At 38.7% G+C, this 9,518-nt stretch overlaps 1 protein-coding gene across 1 annotated transcript in view; it reads right to left on the bottom strand.

Moving 5' to 3' along the window:
• The window catches only part of Ankrd22 (ankyrin repeat domain 22), a 35,352-nt gene that overhangs the window by 21,117 nt on the left and 4,717 nt on the right, over positions 1 to 9,518 (bottom strand). The window lies entirely within an intron of this gene.

Genomic DNA, 9,518 nt, shown 5'->3' with positions numbered 1-9,518 from the left:
GGGAGGGGCAGGGGGATGGCCATGTTGTTTCTATGGTAGCCTAATCACAAGTGTCCTCAACTCATTTATCCTGGTAGGACTGAAGATGCCTTCTTCCAGGGATCCATGCTCCACAGTATCCTTCCTTTTTGACACAATTTTTTTTTACTGTATTTTCTTACATTTGTTTCCCATCTTCCTAGGCTATTAAATACTACAGATAGTTATTGCATTTATTCCTCTTAAATTCCTCTTTGTATGCATCGAGAGATGGGAGACTATATTAAATCTCTTCAATACACTAAGACCTGAGCCATGTAGAGGGTTTTAAACTGTTGGTCCAACTCTCATGGGCTTGCACTTCTACTCTTACTGTGAAAAAATTTGCTTCCCAAGAGTTTGGGGGAAGCCTTTAAAAATATTGGGAAACCTAATGTTCACCTAAATGTTGCAAGCTTGTATCTTAGGTATAAATTAATGGATAATTCAAAAGAGGAAAGTGTGCACTTTTTCAAAGCAGAAAGAAATCTTAAAACTTCTTTCTCTAGTTCCCTATGTGCTTAGCAGATGATCCAATGTAATGGCTGACTTTTGAATTTGGGGGAGAGGTATAAGAAATGGCCTGATCCCTGATGCATACCCTACTCCTCCATCCTCCTCTCTCTAAACGCATCTTCCTCTCTCTCTCTAAACAAAAGAAGACAGTATCAGGCCACTGGGTTCCAACAGTAGTCCTACCACTGGGATTGTCTGGCTGTTGAGGGTCCTTTGCTAGATGACACCAATAAGAGAGAAACTTTTCAATGGTTACTGAAATATGGTGCTCGTTTCATGTTCAATGTCCTTAAAAATCTATTTCTTCAACAAACTTCCTACTTTTCCCTTAAATTCTTCTGTAAAAATTAAAGTTATCTTGAAAATATTTTGACACAAGTAAAATTAATGGAACATCTTTTCTTGGGTTTTCTTCTAATGCCATGCATGCAGTTCCTTCACATTAAAGTAAATAATGTGAAATTAAAATAAATAAAACAAGTTTGGATGATCTCTAAGATTCTGATTTAACTTTACATTCTGTGATTCTACCCAGCTCTTAATTGAGTTTGCTTTCCACTTATTTGGACATTGATAATGTTGCTGTGTTTATCCTCCAACACAGAGACTGACTTATGATAGATGCCATTTATTCAAGGCCTACTGGGTGAAAATAATTTTAGGACCTTTATTAACATTTCAACCAATCTTTCTAGCATCATATGAGATAAATAAAGAAATTAACTTATACTGAGATGTGAAGCATCTTGTCTGGGCTCCTGTCACCAATGAACACTGCAGGTAGGATTCAAGAACAGGTTTTCCAGACTGAGAAGCATGAGTTTTTTCCTGAATGTTAGATATCTGTGTCTTACTCCAAACAACCCAGGGCACTGACACTGCTGAGTTCTGCTTGTGGCCTCCTGTCAAGAATAGCGAAGTTCACTAAAGTGTGTGAAACTATTCCTGTTTCCACCCTTTGTTTAAGTAAAGGAAGCTACTGGAAGAGAGTGTGAGCCTTTGTTTCTCCTCCCAAAGTCCTTATCTATAAATAGAAGGAACTTGGCCCACAATACTCTGTGGAGGAGCCAATCTCATTGAGGCATCCTTAACCATAGTGCCTGCCCATAGGCCTGGGCTTCTTGGAGATATTCAAAACCTACTCCCTTTTCTACCTTGAGATCAAAGCAAATCATTTCCTGGCTCATACCTGCAAGCAGATCTTGATGATAAACTAATCCTTGGGAAAGTGATAGCAGGGAATGAAATAGTAGTCAAGCATCTAACAAAGGACAACTCTTGACTATTATACTGTTGCCTATATATATTATGCATTTTCATGGTTCTGAATGCCAGATTCCCACTTTGTCCCACCATCTGCTTGTCATGCAACAACTGTGTCCATAGTCTAGGGAGATCTGCTTCCTGTCTTGTCTTCTTTCCCCAAGGATCTCTCCTCTGCCACTTTCCAGCAGCCAAGCTCAAGTTAACTCCAGTGTCACCCTGGTCATATCCCTATGTTTGGTAGGGAAGGGGAAAGAATGACTAGCCTTTAGTGAGAGAGAATTCTTAGAGGTACTGCTGTGTTTTTTTCCTGCAACACTAAATGCTGAGATGGGTAGAAAGATGCCTGTGCAAATCCATAAATAAGGTCTTTATAAATTTTAATTCATCACAACCTGATTTTAGTTATTTGAATAGTTTTAGCCTGCTGGGGATCTTTGTTTAAATCATAAAGACTATATATTTTCAAATGTGTTAAGGTATAGTCACTCTAGGTAGTTCTCCCATACTAAGTGCATTAAACACATTGCCTAATTAAATCTTCAAGAATTACCCAGTATAACAGTGTAATAATATTATTTCAATTATCTGGTCTTCTTATGTTTTAAAACTGAAAAACTCCTGTTTATTTAAACATATGCTTTCTTTCATATACCTCTAGGGATTCATCAGGATATTCCAAAGAGCCTTTTTAATACCTCTCCCTGGTTAGTGTTCCCCATCCTCACGACTAGGTGAAACAATATATTTGCTCCTGGAATGTTTGCTTTGATCCTCTGGTCATGAGACTAGGAATGGCAATCAGTGTGTTATGGTGGCAACTGCACACTGGGTATACAAAGGGCGTGTGTCTCATGTATACGCTGCTGGATTATGGAACCTCAGCAGGCATTCATGTACACCCTGTGAATTTCATTTATTTACCTTTAATATAACAGGCAGTGTCTTTTCTTGCTGCAGATGATTTGTCAGGCAGGAAATAAAGAAGGTCTCCTGTTCACAGTATGAGTGGCTTTCTCTCTATCCTCCTACGGTTTTATTAACTCTCTGGTCTATTTGGTGAAGGCCCCAGTAATGGAGACTTAAATATGAGAATGTGCTCTGGTCATAAGTTATCAATCCTTTCTATATCTAACTGACCCAGTCTGGTTAAATGTTGGGAAACCATGGAGCTGTATTTCAACTATGAACAAAAAATCTTCTTCCTGCATCTATGGAAATGCATTAAAATTAAGAATTGTCATAAGTGTCATATTTATCTTTCTTGTAGAAATCTGCACAATTCTTGCCAGAATAAATATCATTATCCATATGCTTCAGGATATTTCTTAATTTGATGGGGGTAGGGTATGAAAGAAACAGGGTAAAACATTTCCAAAAGAACAAAGATGGTATGCAGATGAATTCCTTCCTCTGGTAACAATTAGTTCATTCTAGGACAGTGTCATTTGCTAAATAAAAGATTTCCTGTTTGAAACTTCAAAGGAACAACCCACCCTGGAGATGCTCCCTGGGGAACAAACTACTTTGTATTCACAATTTAGAGAATAATAAAGGGAAAAAAATTAAAATTCTGCCTTCATGTAAGCTCCAAGGAATAATGGGGCTTAAGAGATTTTCTACTTCTATGGGAATCTATACTACAGATTTTCACATATTCCTGTTTTTAAGATGAACAGATCTCAGGGGGGAAATTGTTGAATTACAACATTTCACTGTGATCCCTCTCAAGTTCAAGTCTGTTTTCTAACCCAGGGACCACCTGTCTTTCTGGTTTATTGTTCTGTGAAATTACAGGGTGTGTTTGCCTTTAGTCAGAGTGCTTTACCTCGGTGTGACAGGTGTTGGCCATCTTTGAGACAGGGCAGGGAAGGCCCTTATTGCACCCACCAAGGTTTCCTGCCTAAAGAGCAGCTTTCAAAAAGAAGTTTCCACGGCTGACCAAGTTCAGGAGATGCTGATTCCTCCCCCAAGCTTTCCCTCAACCTCCGCACAAGCAATAAATAGGCTTGAACTTGACCGATATATGACCTCACTGGGCTGGCGGTATAAAACACCTCCACCTCTTTAGCAAGCGAAATGCTGAAGTACCTAACCACTGTTGGCGATGTGCAAACCTCGGCGCTGAAAGCAAAGAACTGACGAGATGGGTGCAGCGTCCTCAGAGTTTTGCAGAAGCCCATTGCGCCTGTGCAAGCCCGCCCTCTTTTGGCGGTATAAGCTTTGCTCCGCCTGTCTGGAGCAGTTTGGAGACCCTACCTCAAGTTCTCCCTTGCTTGAACCCAATAAAGCCTCCCTCAAATGACATCGCTTTGTCCCTTCATGATTTCTATTTTGAATTAAGCAAAAGAACTCTAAAATGAGCCTCTGACACTAAGAGCTGAAAGTTGAAAGATGAAACCAGTAACATCAAAAAGAGCTGCACTTTACTTTTTCATTTCTATCAGAAATTGAGAAAAAGAACCCTATGATGACTGATAACATCTTGATTTGGGTGTGTGCGCTTAAAAGTACCTAATCCTGTGATCTGTTTTATATTTCATATTCTGTTTATTATCATTTTGGTTATCTTGCTTGAAGATTGATACTTTTCAATTTGATAGAAATAAAGTTTTTTCTGCTTGGAAAAAAAAAGTTATGATGAGAGACGTCAATTTGTCCAGGGATGAGAAGTCAAGAATAATAGCTGTGTGGAAAGGGAATGAGTGCTTATTTGGAGACAGTGGTTGAAAAGGAGAAGGCTTGTGAATATTAAGGTCATAAAGAATGACGTCAGGAGACAGAAGGAAAGGGCAAAGCGTGCTTCAGAAAGGTGGAAGGGGGTCCTGGAGGGTGGTTGACAGAAGCTGGAAGGTAGAGAAAGTGTCACCAGCAACAATAGATGTCGAAGATATCAAGAAATTGAACCATGGTTAAAAAAAAAAAAATGGTTATGGTGGGCATAGAGTAAAGGGAAATGACCACAATGAGGGAGGGCATGACAACACCTGGCCAAGACCATCTATCAGTAAAGACGCTGAGGAAATAGACTAGTGGGTGAGGAAAAGACTGAAGAGCAGGAGTTTTTACCTAGCATGCAAGAGTTCTCATGGGCTAACCTGTGAATGTGGCTCCTACAGCTGTGCTCTGCACAACCTTTGAACCAACACAGAATTAATACACCGCACTCACAATTTGATTTTTCTCTTCAACCTCATCTATACTCTCCCTCTGCCTCACAGCATTCCAGTTCTTCCATGTTTACTTCTGTCCTCGGGTGTTGTACTTACTTGGGAGATACATTGCTGGCTTTCTGCTAGGTCAGATTAGGTATCAGCCCACGTGTCACCTCCTCAGAGAGGTTTTTCATGACCATTCAATCTAAAGTGATCATCCCCCAGTCCAAGGCACTCCCTATCACATCATCTTGTTAAATTGCACTGATCATTAATGAAATTGGGAATATTCCTCATTTCCTAGAGGGGGAGGTGTCCATGATGTTTTTCTGTTTTTTTCGGTGGGCCAACTGTGCACAAACTATCGCCTTTATACATGATCTTACAGGTCTGATCAGGCCAGTCTCCTCACTCCTACCATTGGACTCCTTGCTTGCAACTATTCTGCCTTTCAAACTATGCTATCTGGCCCAGCTCATCTTCAAGAATTCTCTTTAATCTCACCTACTAACAGAAAGTAGGTAGTATATAGAACCTCAAGTAGCTCATTGGACTTTTTCCAGTGGTTTAAGTTTAATCTACCTAACGGGATTACAACTATCCTAAAGTTAGACTTCTGTAGTGGTGAGCATGAATATGAATAAAAATTATTTATTGATTGGTACACAAATCCACCTGACCTGGCTGAGAACTGAGGTTAGAGAAGGGTTGAGGTTTTTAAAGTAATATATCATGTGATATATTACTAGTTGTTGGTGTTTTTCTCTCTGATTATCAACCATGGCTAAGTGTAGGGCATTTTAAGACATGGCCCAGGGCTTACAACTAACCAATTAAATCAGAATTTGTAGGAATAAGGTGAAGTCATTGGTGGTATTTGAAAGTTCCCTGGGTGATTCTGATGCATAGTGAGGATTGAGAATCTCTGCAAAGGTAAAAGAAATAAGGCCCCATAACGGAAGTAAAGCCATAACATAACATTGAAACTCTTAAAATCATATTAACTAAGGAGCATTCAAAAATCTGGAAACTTGAAATTTTAGGAACAACTTTTTGTGCCTTTATTCTAACCATATGTTTCCATTTCACTTTTCCAGGCACTAAAATTTAAGAAATGTCTATGGTAGCATAAGCCACACAGCATGTTCACAATTACCTATATGTTATTTAACATAATCATATTTTAACTTGCTCCAAGTCTAATAGAAATAAATAAAATCTGGGAAAATATTTGATATTATTTTAATCATCTAGAAATAGCTGAACTGCTTATACCAGTATGGACATCTCTGAAAGTAAAGCTTTCCCCCAAATTTTGCCTGAGCCTCAGAGGAAATCTGTTTTTAGTGATATCAATTAGCCAGAAAAGGGTATGGACATTGGTGCTAGAATTAGTTGGATTATTTTGGTGTCACAAATGAGTTTTGGTTATTACTTTGAAGTCTATTTAAAATAATTTTGGCCACAAAAGCATGAAAACTGAGCTGTTGTAAGTTAGGAATTGCCTATATTCAAGAATTTCTCCCAAGGGTGATTGATTGGGATAATTTTGTGTCTGGCTTTATGATTAGGTAAATTCTTTAGAGAGAAACAAAGATTTTAGTTTTCACATTCTTATAACTTCTACATAATCCACTCTTTTATTTTCTACAAGGTAGATACATGTTTATTAAACTGACATTTAAAACAGTGAAGGTATCAATATACCTTCATCAATAGCAGCTACCCTAGAAATCATAAAAATCATAATAGCTTGACCTAACAAACCAGAAAAAAAATTTCAGATTACAATACTTGATAATTTAAAATTATAATACTTGATAATGCTTTATAAAAGAATAGATACATAGAGAAAAATAAGACCTGTTAGGTGCAGGACAGGCTGAGTAAGCTGTCTGCAGGGCATGCCAAATAAAGTTAGCTGCAGGATGACCTGACAACTCAAACCCTGTGTCTGGCTCTTTATCAACTATTTGCTTCAAGCCCAAACACCCAAGCCCCGGCTCAAGGCCGAACACTTAACCCCCCTTGTGCCAACAAGGCAGCTTGCAGACCCAGAGACCTCATGAGATTTGGGCTATAAAAACTCCCTCCTGCAGGGCCCCTCTCTCTCTTGCTCTCTCTTTTGCTTTCTCTGTCTTTCTCTCTTGCGCGCACTTCCTCTTGCGCGCGCTTCCTCTCTCTCTCTCTCTCTCTTTCTCTTTCTCTCTTTTCTCCTCTGTTGCACTGCTGCAATAAAGCTCTCTTGGTCGCTCTGAGTGTTGTGGTCACTTTTCTTTCAAGACCCATCTTAGATCTTAGGTGAGATTTAAGCAAAGATCTGTGATGTTTTAAGTGGACAGAGTCAAGTAGCTCTCAGGGAAGGGAAACCTCCCAAAGAGAACTTAATTGTCAAGATCTTGACATAGGACCTGGATTGCATTTCCCTAGAACTACAAAAGAGGTCAATGTGGATGCAAGGGCAAGGAGAGTGGTAGGACATTGAAAATGCTTTGGGGACCAAAGAACATAGGCCTTGTAGATCATGGTAAAGACTTTGAATCTTATTCTGCTTGATGAGAACCTCAGTTGAGTTTTGACATGATCTGCTTTAAGTTTAGTGATTCAGTTTTGAGACTTCCCAGTTAATAAGCATGTGAAGCATTTTGCTGCAGTATTTTCTGAATTCCCAAATAGTAAATACTTCCCACTCATCTCTTTTTCAGAGGTTTTCCAAGAAAAGGAGTTTCTAAACTTAATAGCTTTAAGATGAGGGGAGCTAGGCACTAACAAGTATTCATACAACTAAGTAAACAGTACAGACTTTTAATTAAAATAATTATAATTTGGACAGACTCTATGAAATCTTTATTTTAAAAGTAAAAAATTTCTGTGACACCTTAATGCATCTCAAATAATCTTGTCATTTTAAAAGCCAAATGGAATTTCTTCAGTTGGAAAAAGAAAACTTTCAATTTATTTAGTTGAAAATGATTATTCTAATATACATATGCAAACAGCTATGAAATAAAGTTTATCTTATAAAATGTAAAATAAAGTGATTTCCTCCTTATTAATGGGCAAGATTTGGGGGAGTTATTCTTCTTGCTTTCCTCCTTGAAATTGGTGGGGCTGGAATTTGAAAACTAGGCTTTCTGACCTCAGAGGTCAGCTTTTAAACTATTGTACATTCCTGCTTGAGGCTCTTAGAGACAGAAGTGAAACTTCTGGAACACAAACCATTGTGTCCTGTCCTGTCCTGTCCTTTTATTACAGGACTTAAGAAACTCAAGTTTCTCCTCATTTACCACATTTGGTTAACCAATTAGTTAACCTCATGTGTAGAAGTTGAATATTATTAAGTTTTCATTTCCAGAATTAAAAAAAAAATCTACCATTTGACTGAAGATGTTTATGTTTATTGAGTGTTACAAGGTCAAAAGATGTTCGAGGGAGTTTTTCCTATAATATTTCCTTACTTCTCTTGCAGAACCAAACCTTTCTATAATGATCTGGGGATCCTTGGCTGTCTCCGTATTCTCTCTACCTGAACCCATCTGTTTCTATGGCTTTACATATATATGCATATAACTCCAAAATGATTACCTCTTACCCAGCCTCTCCTTGGAGCTCCATTCCTGTATCCATGCTACATCCCCATCAGGGAAGTAATATGTCCAAATTGAACTCTGAAACTCATTAGTCCCTCTGACCCTCTCATTAGCACCACCATCACCTGGCTAGTCTAGGACAGAATCCTGGGTATCAACTTTAGTTAATAACTTTCATTCACTCCGCTTCTCCAAACCAGCCAAAAATTTGTCCACAGTCTACTACACTGATCTTTACCATCACCACCACCATCACACCACACCGACTACCACAACAGCTTCCTTTCAGGTTCCCATACCTTCTCTTGCATCCTGTCAATTTATTCCCCCACTGCTGACATCGAGTGCTTTGTGAACATTAACAGGATCATGTTATTCCCTTTCTTAAAATCCTTTTATTGCTTTCCATTCTGTTTAGAATTAAGTCAAAATCATCCATCATGGCCCTCAAGACCTGAATGATCTGTCCCTGAAGACCTCTATAACTTCAGTTCCTAGCACTCTCAAGGCTTGTGGAAACCAGGATTTCCTGCTAAACAGTGGGAGGGTGCTGTTAAACTGATGTTCTAAACTGGCATTGTTGAGAATCATTGGGACATGGTGATCTTAAAAAGCAAATCAACTTTTAGTCAGTTTTATTGGTCTTCAAATACCGTATGAACAATGCATCCTCTTGGCTTACATCTAGAGGGACTGCTCCCCCCAGCGCTTCCTTTGCATACTTCTCGATTATTCCAAGCAGTCCTGACTCATTTGTGCTTTAGAGTCTCCACATATACACTCTTTCAGTCTGGCACACTTTTTCTAAACTTCCCAGGACTAAACTCTTACTTCTCAAAGCTCAGCACAAATGTCACTAAGAGGAGATTTTCAGGTGAAATCTAATTAGATATATACACCTCTCCTCAACCCTCTTGTATACTCTCATAACCTTCTTGCTTCCTTGATTCTTCTTTTCACTATTAATAATTACTTT

This window comes from Marmota marmota, unplaced genomic scaffold (assembly GCF_001458135.2).
Source record: "Marmota marmota marmota unplaced genomic scaffold, marMar, whole genome shotgun sequence".
NCBI classification, from domain to species: domain Eukaryota; kingdom Metazoa; phylum Chordata; class Mammalia; order Rodentia; family Sciuridae; genus Marmota; species Marmota marmota.
Note: the sequence above shows the minus strand (reverse complement) of the source record. Positions and strands in the feature narration are given on the sequence as shown.